Source organism: Lissotriton vulgaris, chromosome 9 (genome assembly GCF_964263255.1).
Source record: "Lissotriton vulgaris chromosome 9, aLisVul1.2, whole genome shotgun sequence".
NCBI classification, from domain to species: Eukaryota; Metazoa; Chordata; class Amphibia; order Caudata; family Salamandridae; genus Lissotriton; species Lissotriton vulgaris.
In genome coordinates this window covers 719,846,691-719,861,894 of record NC_141697.1, presented here as the reverse complement: position 1 = coordinate 719,861,894, position 15,204 = coordinate 719,846,691, and positions in this window count along the sequence as shown.

Sequence of the window (15,204 nt, the reverse complement as noted above, 5' to 3'; positions counted from 1 at the left end):
TTAGGGTCGATATTCTGTCCAACGATATTCTTGACCTCGATATTCTTCACCTTCAATATTTTTGACTCGATATTACTGTAGGTCGATAATATGGAGTCGATATTTTGACTGTGCACCGCATTACACATTGGAAAAGTATTGCTTGTAAGAGAGGTTTCAAAATGCAGTGCTAATGCAAACACAATTCGAATGGAAACAAGTAGAAAAGCAGCTTACCTTCGATTCCGTCGACGACGGGGCTGATTTTCTTCATGATGAAGTAGCAGCAGCAAAGGAAGGACTTGGGCGTTTCAGTTCATGTCGGAAACCAAAGCAGAAAAAGGAAAAAACGTAAGTTTCTACCATATACACTTTCGAAACCGCCGACCCAGGTGTGGAGGTTTACCTGCCACAGTTACGTTGGTGGGAAGGCATATTGTCATTGATCAGGTAGAAACATTGGCCGAACTCCCTCCGACAGCCGCTTTTGCCTATGGCAACATCAACGCGGGAGGAAAATTCAAATGGAGACAGCGGCACATGAAGGGACTATCGTTCATAGACCCACCAGCATCTAAATTGAGTGGGCAGACCGCCTAGTAGGTGGGTGGGGAAACAAACGGAAAAGCGATGGTGAGACCAGATCCAAGATCTAAATCAGGCCCTAAGTCTTTGACCTCTGGCCTCTACAAGACCTCAATTGAGTTTTGGAAGAAACAACCATTATCTCTACTGTGGCGCGTGACGCTTTCAAAATTGGTGATTCTGTTGTGGGTGCCAGGGCCGGACTGGGAACCGAAACCAGCCCTGGCAAACTGCTCGGCCACGCCCCCCCCCCTGTGGTGAGGGGGGGGTGCAGCCGAGCAGTTTGCGAGAGCCAGTTTCAGCTGATATTGTTACAGGGGGCCGATATTGGAGACCCCGGTAACAAAACCAGCCCCCAGAGACCCAAAACCGGCCCCCCACCCTAGCGGCCCACCAGGGAAACGCCCGGTGCCCACTGGTGAGTGCTGTATTATTTTGCTAATTATACATATACTAGCAGCCCGCCTCGGCATTGCCCGGATCTGAAGGGGGCTGGGGGCAGCATCGCAGCAGGAGAGGCGCAGCAGAGCGGCCGTTTTGTTGGTCCTGGACGCTTCTGCCCACGCTTTGTTTCCCCCAACGTCCCGACTTGCGGCTGCTTCACTTACCTCATCCGCTGCTCCTCCCCGCGCTGCTGAGTTTACTGCTCCACTGCTCCTCCGCTTCTCACCGCTCCTCACCGCTTGTCCGCTCGCCGCTCCTCCCCGCCTGTCCGCAGCTCCTCCCCGCGCTCATGTCGGCCGCTCTTCCTCTTGCTCCTGAACGCCGCTCCTCCCCGCTCTCCCGATGTCATCACGCATGTCGCGGCCGGCGCTACTTCCAAGGGACTACGTTATTTTATTTGTAAATTTTTTAAAGATTGTATATTTTTTATTTTTATATAGCCTATGTGCTTCTGCTTGCCCTGACGTTTTCAAAGATGTCTTGGGTGTTTGGATTGGTGGTGTACTTTTCGAGTTTACCTGGCTCAAAGGACATAGTTCTCTCTTTATAATAGTAGTATAGATATTATGCATACTCTTTTTATGAGACCTCAGAAGCATGCCAACAAAATTGATCTGGGGTTAAGTAGACAAAGGGTGACCCTGCAAAAAAAAAAATTCACAATAGACAATGTTAGTCTGGGCACACAAGAGTTCTAAAGCTATTACTTGGCAGCACCATTTCAATGGAAAACAGACAACCTCTTTGGAGATGGGTTTTGTAGGGGTCTTGCTGGGGAGCACCTCTATACCACAGTATCTGTTCAGGAATCATCGCCAGATAGAGGACCACCCTATGCTCAAGTCTCAAGGTTGTATTGGATTAGATATCTGCAGAAAACCAGACAATGCACATTTACCTGTGGCACACACCCAGATTTAGGAAGGTGGAGCTGAGCTGGCCGTCTTCTATAAAGTCTGGACAAGATATTCAATCACTGTAGTAGGGTAGTTATATGACTCAGGGCACTTTTGAGGACATTTGAGGAAAATATATATAGGCATATGACTTGCATCCCGGGACAGTTCTTTGCACAGACAGCTCATAGTAGACAAGAACTATCAACAGGGGGAAATACCTAATGGAGCACCTGGTAAACATCAATACATTGCCAGTTTAGGCTGCTAATATGTAACTTAGTGCCTGCCACGTTTCTATCTCCTGTTAGGTTGGATGCAATGTGCCCGAATGTTTCACATACCTTAGATGTGCCTTTGGTGAAGCTGGTTCTCACATTAGGACGTGGTTCTACATAGTGATCCAGGCATTCTGAGGCAGAATATGCAACCAAATAACGACCCTGACCAACAAGTAATGCCTCCAGGACCCCAAGTCATGACCCCCGGAGTTGAAGCCAGAACAGACAGGTCCAATAGCAGATTATACACCAAGCAATGGCCCTCTCAAATATTGCTATCAAATGGACGTCTATATAACAACAACGAAAGAGCAATAAAGTGGTGCAAAAAATATTAATTAGACAATGCAGCCAATACAACTAGTCAGAAATAATAAACGTGACTAGACCATATATCCCAGGGAAAGTGTGATAGGTGAAAATATTACCTACTGGCGGTCGCCAGTAGGTAGTTATAGTTAGGACCTAGTTTCCATAGGAAATCCTCAACATTCTATTTGGAATAACTTTGGCCCTGGTGGATGAGTCTTTGCGAATTTCTCAAAGAAGATGGCTCGGTCCGCTGCGCTCCTTCCCTGAAAGTTTGGGGGGGATTGGTCAAGTGGGGGCTGAGATATAAGGGGGGTCCCAAAACATGTTTTCTCCATGTTATTTTCCATAGGACCTTTAGACTCGGCTACAGGTCGAACGGCTGAATGGATTTATAAGAAATATGGCAAAACTGTAGAGTCCTGTTCGCAGATTACGCTTTGTTTGGAATGGTGTAAATCCGTTCAGTAGTTGTTGAGAAAATTAAAGTTAAAGTCAATTATATATCTATAGGCGCGCACACGTGCGCGCACCGAAGCGGCTGCGCGTGAGCGGAATTTTTTTTGCTGCATGACGTCTGTTAACGTTCGATTTGAGGGAAATCAGGAAGTTTTGTCCGCCATTTTGTCACTGCGAGTAAATATATTGTTCATTTCAAAGCGTTGAAACATGGAAAGGGGAGAAGGTAGAGATTGTCTTGCTGCGTAGGTTTTCTCGGGGTGTGCAGTAAGGCCCTTAAACGCGAAAAGATATATTTTTTTGGGGGAAAAAAATAACGGGGTGCGCGCACCCGGTCGCGCACACCTATTCACAAGAGTGTGAAAATGGAGATAAATCAGAAGTTTGAGTGCTTAGATATAAGGTGGCTCTGAAAAGAGCCCTTGTGTTAATTGAGTGTTTTCTGCATTTATAAGTAAGTACCGATGCAGAGCCTGATGTTGCAGAGGAAGATTCTGTTTCCCTCATTCATGAAATGAACACCGTCTCTCCTATAGACGTCTTGCATGTGGTATCGCAAGTTGTTGTGGTAAATAGAACCCATGCTATAATCTCTGAGGAACGCAGAAACAGATTTATTTACATGTCTCCTTGCTTTCTCAAATTGTGCACAATGTTGATTGGACCAATTCCATTTCTGTCTTTGGCATATATTGGAATATACCAAGGCAGATCGAGGAAAAAGTGTCATCAATTGTCGAAAGGTGTCTTTTAGAAGCATTTCCAGACCTACCCCAGTGATTGTGCCTAGATCGTTCCCACCAGAGTGCACAATTATAAGGTCTGGTTCTGGGAGATGCATAAAAGTTTTCACCAATGGAATCAATTGGTGACATTTCAATCCTCTTTTGGCAATCCATGTTATGTGTACATTTGGTAAGCCGAGGTTGCAAATTCGTCTGCTTACTGCATATTTTTCACTCCAGAGAATATAACTGTGTCCTATTAGCCAGACCTTCATTTTCAAGGGATTTGTAGTCGTCCTCCGATCGGTTCTGGAAGTGGAATGGTAGTTAGAAGTTGAAATTCTAAATAAAGAAAAAGGAAGAGGCTGGGTGTGGTTTAAAAAATAAAAATGATTGGTTGATTGTAACAAGTGGAGATTGAACAGTACGTTCCATGTTAATGTTTATGTTAAACGAAAAGTACTATTGGGTGTGAAAAAACAAGATATGTAACAGAGCTGTGTATTGGCAGGTGTTTCTGGAGGGAAAATAGTGCTCTTAGTTTGTTGTAGAACGTTAAGACATGAACTTTTGACCTGTGCCTTCAGCAAGGTGCAGAATGAGGTGTAACCATGGAAACAGCCGGAGATGGCAGTTGGTGATGGGTTCACTCTTTGGTGCCTCTGCATCTGAGTCTGTTCTCTGGTGGCAGGCGGAGAACTGTTTGTTATTGTGGAGATGAAAGGGTGATAAGGAGAGAAATACGACATAGCGTCTGGCCAGTAGAAGCGTGGGAGCAGTGATTAACTCTGAGTAAAGCGGAACTGTGTCGGTGCTTAGTAACAGTAAAAAAAAAATGTTAACAGTGGTATAACTGTCTTTACCGTGCGCGACCTACTAAGAAAGAGTTCACGGGCCGTAATTGGCTTGCAGGTTCTAGTATCAGTAAGTGAGGTCGAGAAAAGAAAACATTCAGGACTTTATTTATGAAGGGCTTGCGCCACCGGTGCGTTACTTTTTCCCATTTTAAAAAATGAGGCACTGGCGGCGGAAGTTCTTTATAAATAAGGTCTTCAGTGTCTGCAGTTAAGGTTATGTGGAGCCCATGAATAGTTTTTCAATATGAAATCATTTTAGTTGAGATTATGGATTAAAAGAGAAACCGTGAATATTTGAAATGTTTATTTAGAAATGTACTGTTTTAAAGGCAAATCATTATGTAATATGAGTACAGAAATTGCAAAAAACACAGTAATTGGTATTGTCAGTAGTACATGGAATACAAACGCTATAGTTGAAGAAAAATGAATATAGTTGGAAAAAAACATTGTACACTCTTATAAGGAAGTATATTATATTTTAATAAATGGAAGAAGGTCTCTGGCCTTTCAGTTTAGGAACGATATATGAAAATGCAAGTGGTTATACATCATTACTTTATGAATCAGCTGTCAAACAACACGAAATTATAATGTCCACTGTTAGTAAAGCAAATAGGTCTGTTCTTCAAAAGAAAATATGGAAAAGAACGTGAAGAATATAGAAAACCAAAAGGAAATGAGGACGTCAATGGCTTGTATGAGAGTTATTGAAGCATTGTTTAGGCAAAATAGGTAGCTTCTGCTTGTAACAGGAAATCAGTTTTATCATTTGAAAGTATGTCAGCTATCCAATGGAAAAGAGTAAAGCAGTACTGATAATCTGTTATTATCGGAGCCTCTTTTACCATCAGAGTGCAGGTCGGTGGGTTTTCGATGTAGCTCGCTGTTAGGAAAGAGTTAACCGTCCATTGTGTAGGCAAAGTATGCAGCAAGTGCCTCTAACATGAAATCATTGTTATCATCTGAAAACATGTCAGCCATCCAATTGAGAAGATGAAAGGAGCATTCATGATCTGTCATTATTGGAGCGTCTTTTACCATCATAGGGCAGCTCGGTGGGTTTTCGATGTAGCTCTCTGTAAGGAAATCTTGCGCCGCTGCGAATATATTCCAATGACCCAGAGCTCCTTGTATCGCTGCAAAGGCCATAAACCCTCCGTTGTAACAAAGCTGTTCATGATCAAGTAACGGATTCATGAGGTGATTGTAATTCGGTTCAGGAGGTACCAAATTGCAGAGACATAAATCCAGGGCCCACGTGAAATCACAGCTCAGGCAATGAAATACAGGCTGCACACAGGTGAAATACGAATATCGAAATGATAATCGATATGAAGTATTCAAAGTTGAGAGTGGTAAGGTGCCGTAGTACAGAAGCATTCTCTGTCGAAATAGTTCTAAGTGGCCCGGCTCGTTTGCGAAGGCAGGAGGGACAACCATTTTGAATTTTCCAAGATGGTAAAGGAAACGGCGCAGCACCGCTGGTTGTATAGCAACTCCACAGAATTAGGTCGCCGGCTATGCAGTGGAGAGGAGCAGAATGACTTGATACATTTTCTAGGAGTCTAGTCACTTATATATTGCTTAGTAGTTATCAAAAAAGTAGCTTTTTTTGAACTAGAGGATGCGTTAAAAAATAAGGGAGTGATTTGAGGGAGTTGTAAAGCAAGGTCAATTTTTTTTTACATCAATGCTGTTTTCTGTGAATGTTAGGTTAGTGAAAGATATGTGTGTGAGCAGATGCAACGTTCAGTTTTAAATGTGACAATGGCGGTCTTGTTCATGTCTTCCGATTCAAGGTCGGTATTCGCTGCCAAATACAAAGATCAGGAAACGCATGCGTGGGGTACATAGTCTGCATTCTTAAAGGAAAGCAAATGAAGGGTTATTTTTACCGCGTTAGCATTGTCGTTTAAAACGTTACAGTGATTTCTATTATATGTTAAGAAAGTGTCACTGATGAAGACTGAAAATAAATCCTTATAAATGATAGGGACTGGTGTATTTTAGAAAAGGTGTGTAACATTACATGAATTATGAAAAAAATAATAATGTAATTGAAAGTGTATGGTTTGAAAATGAAAAGTAGAGGTTTATAGTTCACGTTTTGAAAGCAGTTCTAGAGGGTCAGATGCATGATAGATTTATAAAAAATAGAACATGTTTTTAAATAGTATTATGGAAAAAATATGTGCCTTTATGTACTATTTACATTATCTGCCTGTTGCGTATTCTTTGAGTTTTAGTAATCCTGTGTCTTATAAGTTTTCTAGGGGCGGTTTGAGGTTCATGGCGGGTTTGGGCAGGGAGGGTAGGTTGGGGGTTTGTAATAGGGGGTCCGGGTGGGGTGGAGTGCGGAGTTTAGTGAAAAGTGAGGGGGGCGGGGAGTTACGGTGTTTGATAATGGAGCAGAGTCAGAGGACGCCACATTTGTGTTATGGGGTGCCACGGAAATATGTATTTATTCTCAGAAGTTTATTATATTAAGGATATATATCAACATGGTGGCTCTTGTCGTTTTGTGGTTCTGTGCATGTTTATAATGCTGCCCCTGTAGTTTTTGTTTATGGACCTTATTACGACACACAGGGGAGCTACGTTGCACAGTTGGAGATCAGAGACTTAGGAAATAAAACTTTATAATTGTAAGGGCTCTAAGCGATACAAATCGCCCGTTCTCGGTGTAAAAAATATCACCGCTATTGGTGGTATTTTCTACGGTGTTAGTGCTCGAAGGAGAATAGTAACATATATGTGAAAGCAAATTGTGTAACAGGCTCAGCATTTCACATTATCGCGTGAAAACAAAAGTTGCTTTTACATAGCAATAAGTCTCTTATAATTAAGGGACGGAGTGTATATAGTGCTATTTAGTACTCTGCTACGTGATTGATGTCGAATATGTCATAAGAGGAGACTTTAAAAGTTTTTCGAAAAACTGGTTTTTTAGGGAAGTGGGTGGAGTGTTCCGTGTAAATTGCAGAATAGAAACTAGTAAGAACCAATTGGCAGTGTTGTTTTAAAGTCACATGACTGCACATGCGTGTCTCGACGCCTGTACGCGATAGGTGGGTGCGCGCACCCGGTCGCGCACTATAAGAAAGCGGCGAAAAAACATCTCATAATATGCTCTTGGAGCACGTTTTGGTAGAAAGAGTTAGTTCTGAAAATAACTTTTTTTTTTTTTTTTTTTTTTTTGGAAACAAGTGTTATGATGCTTTTGATTTCTTAAAGTTGCTACGACATTTTTCAGTATGTCATACTATCCAAATAAAGTGAAGAAATGTAACTTTTCTTGGAGCATTTATGACTCTCAATTGTGTGTTTAATTAGAGTATAGCTTTGCTCTCCGTATACAAGAAGTTCTCCACAGTTCGTGCATTTCATGTGCACGTTCGCAAGATATGGTCTGAAGTCCATTTCAGCACTCGATGGAGATACAGGTCGTCCACCGGAAGATGTGCTGATTACTTCTGATGGTAATAGCGTGGCCTCCGTTTTTCTTGTCAAAGGTGGTCGCTCATTTCCTTCAGATTCGGAAGATGAATGCGGAACGGTAGCCATTGTAGCGAAGTCTTCGGGAAGATGTTCGACGTTGTTCTCTCTAGAGAGTAGAAAAGAAAGTGATGGAAGTGGGTGGAGTGCTGCGTGTAAATTCCAGAATAGAAACTACCAAGAACCAATTAGAAGTGTTGTTTAGAAGTCACATGACTTCACATGCAAGTGTCAGGTCCTGTACGCGATAGGAGGGTGCGCGCACCCGGTCTCGCACTAAAATAAAGCGGCGAAAAAACATCTCATAATATGCTCTTGGAGCACGTTTTGGTAGAAAGAGTTAGTTCTGAAAAGAACTTTTTTTTTTTTTTTTTTTGGAAACAAGTGTTATGATGCTTTCGATTTCTTAAAGTTGCTACTACATTTTTCAGTAGGTAATACTATGAAAATGAAGTGAAGAAATTTATCTTTTCTTGGGGCATTTGTGACTTTCAATTTTGAGTTTAATAAGAACGAGGCTCTGCTATCCATACAAAAGAATTTCTCCACACTCGTTGCATTTCATATGCACCTTCGCAAGATATGGTCTCAAGTCCATCTCAGCACTCGATGGAGATACAGGTCGTCCACCAGAAGATGTGCTGGCCACCTCTGATGGTAATAGCGTGGCCAGGGCTCTTGTCGATGCTTTTGCATAATGCTCAGGATGCCTTTGTTTAACATGCCGCTGCATGGTGTGTATAGAAAAGGAATATTTTTTATTTGGATTTCCCTTTGAGAGCTCCGAATTGCATATCGTGCAGGTTACTTTTGGCGCATTCACTTTCTTTTGATCTTCAGGATAAGTAAAAAATTGCCAAATGAAAGATTCCTTTTTTCTTCTTAACGGTGGTCGCTCATTTCCTTCAGATTCGGAAGATGAATGCGGAAGGGCAGCCATTTCAGCAAAGTTTTCCGGAAGATGCTCGACGTTGTTGTCTCTTCAGAGTAGAAAAGATTGTGAGGAAAGTGGGTGGAGTGCTTCGTGTAAATTCCAGAACAGAAACTACTAAGAACCAATTGCAAGTGTTGTTTTCAAGTCACATGACTTTACATGCGCTTCTTAGGACGTGTAGGCGGTGACACTATCTAGTTACGAACGTGATTTCATACTTAGGAACTAGCATTCAAAAAACCTAAGAAATTCACTGAAAAAACCATAGGTTTTACACAGGTTATAGTTAGGTAGTAGCATTTAAAAAACCTATGAAATTCACTGAAAAAACCATAGGTTTTACAGAGGTTATAGTTAGGAAGTAGCATTTAAACAACCTATGAAATTCACTGAAAAAACCATAGGTTTGACACCAGTTATAGTTAGCTGGAAATTTTACTGACATAAAACCAATGAAATTCCACGTTATAGTTAGTTGGACTCACTATAACTTGCGCGTGTAATGCACTGCTGATGACATTACATATTACATCACTCATGACATGGTCAGTGACATCACTTATGACATCACTGATGACAGACCTCCTTTAAGTGTCATGTAACCCTTAAAACACATATTGGAAAATAGAAATTAACATTTTCCAAAAAATGGAGATACCCATACCAGTTACAGCAACCAATTCAGTAATTCCACCATCTATATACACATTCTGTCATTCACCAACAGTTCTATATAGTCACTCATACATATACTCACTCATCATATGTAGTGATACACCTATACATTCTGTTACACACCGACAGTCATCGAAAAGTTACTCACACACATACTCACACATGCAAATAAACTATTGAACATCCATTTATTTGCATATACAACTATACACACACTACCACGTTACTTCTAAGGAAACTTATACATACTTACTCTCTTAAACAATCACTTATAGAAACACATACTTATTTAAACAGAATCTCTTTCAATCTCTCACTCTCACATATACTCACTTATATACATCAATAATCACATATACTAGATTAAAACATATGTAGTTACTGATAAACACAATAATAAGACAGTCATTTACTTACTAAAACAAACATATACACACTCATCCACCCATACAGTCCTGCACATATGTTGTCTTCAAAAAACATAGAAACAGTGAGTCAGTCATTGATGGATCTATATCATAAGTAACACCCCCACCAAACCATAGAGACACTCATACTGATACTAAAAAAACATCTAATAACCCATATACACACACATGTAGGTACTCATCAACCCATGCAGCCACTTATTCACAAAGTGAAACACTGATACATATATTGAAATATTTGAACATTACTCGCTAATATATGTATTCAGTAAGATACACTTAATAAGCCAGTTATCCAATCATTTCTTTTTTAAAAAAACATTCATTAAGACAATAATTTAAACATTTATTCTTCCCTCCACCTTTACATATACATGTATAAAACATATTTATTTTTTAGAAAGACACACATTCACTGGATGGTGTCATAAGTGATGTCACTGACCATGTCATGAGTGATGTAATATGTAATGTCATCAGCAGTGCATTACACGCGCAAGTTATAGTGAGTCCAACTAACTATAACGTGGAATATATATATACATACATATACACAGAGTGGCTAAAATAACTCTCAGTCACCAACACAAGTGGTGACTTGTTTCATCATTGGGTTCTTTTAAAAGGGCCAGTGAATTAGTGCCCCAAAACTCAAAATAAATGTGAAGTTAAATGAAAGACTTTTCCCTGTACCTACTTTAATAAAGGGACAGCCAGCCTCCAATAAGAGAATAAGATATTGAAGTAATTGTCATGGAGTTGCTATATCATCTTTATAATATTACTTACTATTCATTGGCATCATTATCACTCTTCTTTGTTTACTTCTAGTGCAACAGCCCATGCAGCAGTCACTTCCTTCCCCCCAGTGTGGAACAAGTATAGATTTATTTATCTTAATTAGTGTCCATTGGCTGCTCGCGCTGTGATTGTAGTGTAAATGTAAATATAGTGTATTTTGTAAAGCGCACAGCTGCCCCAACGGGGCGTTCCGGCGCTGTATAACGCTGTGGAACCCTTCCTGGCTCTCCCTGTGAGAAGCCCCTCCTGGGCACCCCCAAGGTGAAGCCAGGCATCCCAGTGTTGTAGGGGCCGTTGTGGAGATTAAGCAAGCTATTGCCCAGAGTAGTAAGCTTGGGACCCATGATTAGAGCAGGTGCTGAGGCGAGAATTATCGAGTCCGCAGACATTGAGCCCAAGACCTTGCCGCGTTGGGACTTGAACCCTGGTCCCACGCCCGATCTCTGCTTCAGAGTCTGCCGCTCTAACCAGTGAGCCACACTTCTCCACTGATTGAGGTACTATTTCTTCTTTTTGTTTTGCATTTCTATATTTCATGACACCGAAGGTATTGGAGCATTTTACATGAGCACCAGTTATATTACACAAAGTCACATTCATTTTTTTAGGCAGGGAAGATGAAGTAATTTGCACAGATTCACAGGATGGTTCCCCAGTTCCGAAGTCAGCAGCTCTGGTTGTGGCACCACATCCTTTTCCCCCTCCCTCCCACCCATTCATTCTCTATTTTGCTTCATAGGACTCCTTGCATCAGGTTAAGAAACAAGCATTGGCACAGCCAATAGGTCTTGCCTATTTGATATCTATTGGCTTTGTCAGTGGTTTTTAACCATATTGTTCAGCAGCCCACCTGCTGTGAAGCATGGCTGAAAGTGTCAAATAAAAGTGCTATTACACCATCAACGCTGGCCATGCCATAGCGCTTTTTTTTTACTGCCAACCATGCTACAAAGCAACCTCGCAGATGTATACCATAGCTTAATAAACATTGAAAAGCCAAATAGTAGAGCTATTTGGCTTTGTCAATGTTTTCTTTGCCAGGTTGTACAGCTGTGCAGTATGTTTGAAAGTTTAAAAAGTGCTATAAAGAGTTCAGCATTGTCCGCGCATAGTACTTTTAAAAACTTTTAGCCATGCTGCACAGCTGTACAACATAGCTAAAAAATATTACAACACCAATAGATCTTGCATTGGCGAGACATATTGGCTTTGCCAGTGCCTGTTATAAATGGCGTTGTTAACCAAAAAATAAAGATGCGTTGCTTAAATTAAAGATATAGTTGTGTATTTTTTCAATGGGAGCAATCCTGTTATTCCGTTGTTCCTCTCAGAGCAACATCAGCTGATGGATGCCTTTGTAATTCACTCAGGTGTCTCATTTGTCTATGGTGAGCTGTCAAGTTTTTGTTTATGTACTGCTCCATTAAGTGCAATTTTCCTTCCCCAAGCAATGCTGCTGCTTCCCAATTTTCCTTTTTACACACTGGCTCCCCCGAGAGGCTTCCTATATGTGGCAGGGCCTCTCATCAGAGGCCTAAAGAAGATTGAGTCTATCACTCAACGCAGATGTAGAAACCCAATAGCATCTTCGAGGTAAGTCGCACTGTATACAAGACCGACAGACAGTGGAGCAGGAAACATTTTCAAACTGGTGGTGCTGCAATCAATATTACATCACTGACCTCATAGAGATTCTGAAAAATCCAAGCATCAAATAAAGAACAAGTGTCACAAATGAGCCACACCCTTTCAGAAAGAGGGTGGTAAGTGTGTAGTATGTAGCTCTTGTTGCCTTTAGTAGCACACAGTGCCAAATATATTACTAAAGCATGGTACGGTATGGTCATTTACTGACATTATTGTCCATTGAATGGACCACTAAATTTGCAGTCATACAGTTTTAATGATAAAACTATAAAGTGCATAAACAATATTGTGGGTTTTAGCTAATATTAGTCATTTGCAAATCACCAAGTAAAGTGTATTGATTTGTTTTGATCCTGTTAAAATCTGTGTATGAATCATACTTCATCATCAGAAAAACAGTTCTTTATTTGTGCTTTCCTAACATTTTATTAATTTTGAAATATTTGTACAGTTCATTCATAGGTATTACATTTGGTTGTGTTTATGAAGAAAACATCCTGTAGCCTTTCATTTCACACCAGCTAACTTGTAACATATGGCCTGATTAGGATGGCGGGCGAACTCACATCCGCCCGCCACCCTAACAGGGATGGGGACTACCCAACATAGTGTCGGGGTGGGGGTCCCATCTCCGTTAGTGTTACTGCTGGCTGCAGCACCCGCCGCAATGGAAAAAAGGGATTTGAAACCCATCCCTGTTCTACGTTACAGGCACCTTGCAGTGCCTGTCACTTGGTACAGGTATCTGTTGGGGGCACACACCCATAGAAAAGGGTCCAGGGTGCGCGTGGCCTGGCCAGCTAAGATGGCGGACGTGCCTCTTTAGAGCTCCGTCCGGCTACCTGCGCAATCCGCGCTAATCCTTGCCATAACCCTCCCTAACAGTCCCGACCCCAATGCCCAAACGGACCATCCCTTCTGGGCCTCCTGCTGGCCCTGAGGCAGGAGATTGAACGGTGCCCTCCGACACAAGAACAGCCCGTCCGTGCTCCTGTGGTGAGGTCAAGAAGGCGGCGCCCATCCAGCTCTGGGCGCCCTGAGGCGGGTACGAGTGGCAGAGGGGAGAGGGATCCTGAGATCAGCGGCGGGTCCCCGGGACGTTCCCGGGCACCCTGCATCAGACAACAGAAGGAGCGGTCGTGGGCACTCAACTAGACACCCATAGAATACCGACAGCTAGAGGTGGGAGCGCGACCCCGTAGTAGCGCGGGGGCCGTAAGAAGGAAGACACCCCCACTTGGGAGGTCAGAGAAGTGGCGCCCCTCGAACCGCCATAATAAAGTGTCAACATCGCTGTTCGCCAGCATCTCGGCGCAGCGTCTCCCCTCCACTCAGCGCTGATACTCGAGGCACGGTGGGAGAAGCAATTGCAGGGCCCGCATGATTGCCCGGGCGCTTCCCACGGACAAGACCAAGGCCCCCTGCATTGGTGGCAGTAGCGATCCTCACACCGCCTCAATAAAGCGCCCACCTCGCCACTCGCCTACACCTCAGCATGCAGCCCGCCCCCTCCACTCGGTGCCGGGACACGAGGCACGAGGTGCAATTATAGGGCCCTCGTGTGTACCCGGGCACACCCTACCGCAGCGACCATGGACCCCCGCTCTTGGGGCAGCAGCAACCTGTGTACCGCCACAATAAAGCACCATCCTTCCCACTCATCAGCGCTTTCACACTCAGCCCTCCCCCTCCATTCGGCGCCAGGACTTGAGGCGCAAGACAAGAGGGGGAAACAACAATGATCACGCGTGTACTCAGGCGCGAACTCCACCAAAACAACAAGATCCCCTGCATCGGTGGCAGCAGCAATCCTCACATCGCCCCAATAAAGCACCCACCTCACTGCTCGCCTACACCTCAGCACGCAGCCTAACCTCTCCCCTCGGTGCCGGGACTCAAGGCGCGAGGCGGGAGGTGCAATCACCGGGCCCACGTGTGTACCCAGGCACACCCTACCGCAGCGACCAGGTCCCCCGCTCTGGGGACAGCAGCGACCCTCGAACCACCACAATAAAGCACCATCCGTCCCGCTCATCAGCACTTTTACACACAGCCCTCCCCCTCCATTCGGCGCCGGGACTCGAGGCGCGAGATCAGAGGGGGACACAACAATGATCATGCGTGTACTCAGGCGCACACCTCACCAAAGCAGCCAAAGACCGTCGCATCAACTGCAGTAGCTACCCCCGAACCACCACACTAAAGTGTCCCGCTCCCCGCTCACTAACACCTGGATACTGTGCCTTCCCCCTATATTCGGTGCTGGGACTCGAAGCGGGAGGTGGGAGGTGAACTCTCAGAGCCCGCGTGCGAACCCAGGCACACCCCACCAAAGCAACCAAAGACCCCTGCACTAACGGCATCCCCAGACCACAGCTTCTAGCCAGTGGAGATCCCTCTCCCCTCCCAAAACAACATCCGGGGGCTACTCGGACAGGGAAACCCCCCACACCTGGGAAATGTGTAGCAAGAGTTTTTAACAGACACAGAGGACCTTGTGGAGACGGCAGCCTGCATTAAACGACGTGCACGGAGGGGATATGCGATAGTGACCTCCCACACTAGCAGAACGTGGCGAGTGTGGCACTACGTCCCCGTGGCCTGTGACGGGGCTCTTCTAACCAGTGTCGCGCCTGGATCACCTGGAGAGCGAAAGGCCCCTCCTGAAGCCCCCTTCACACACGGT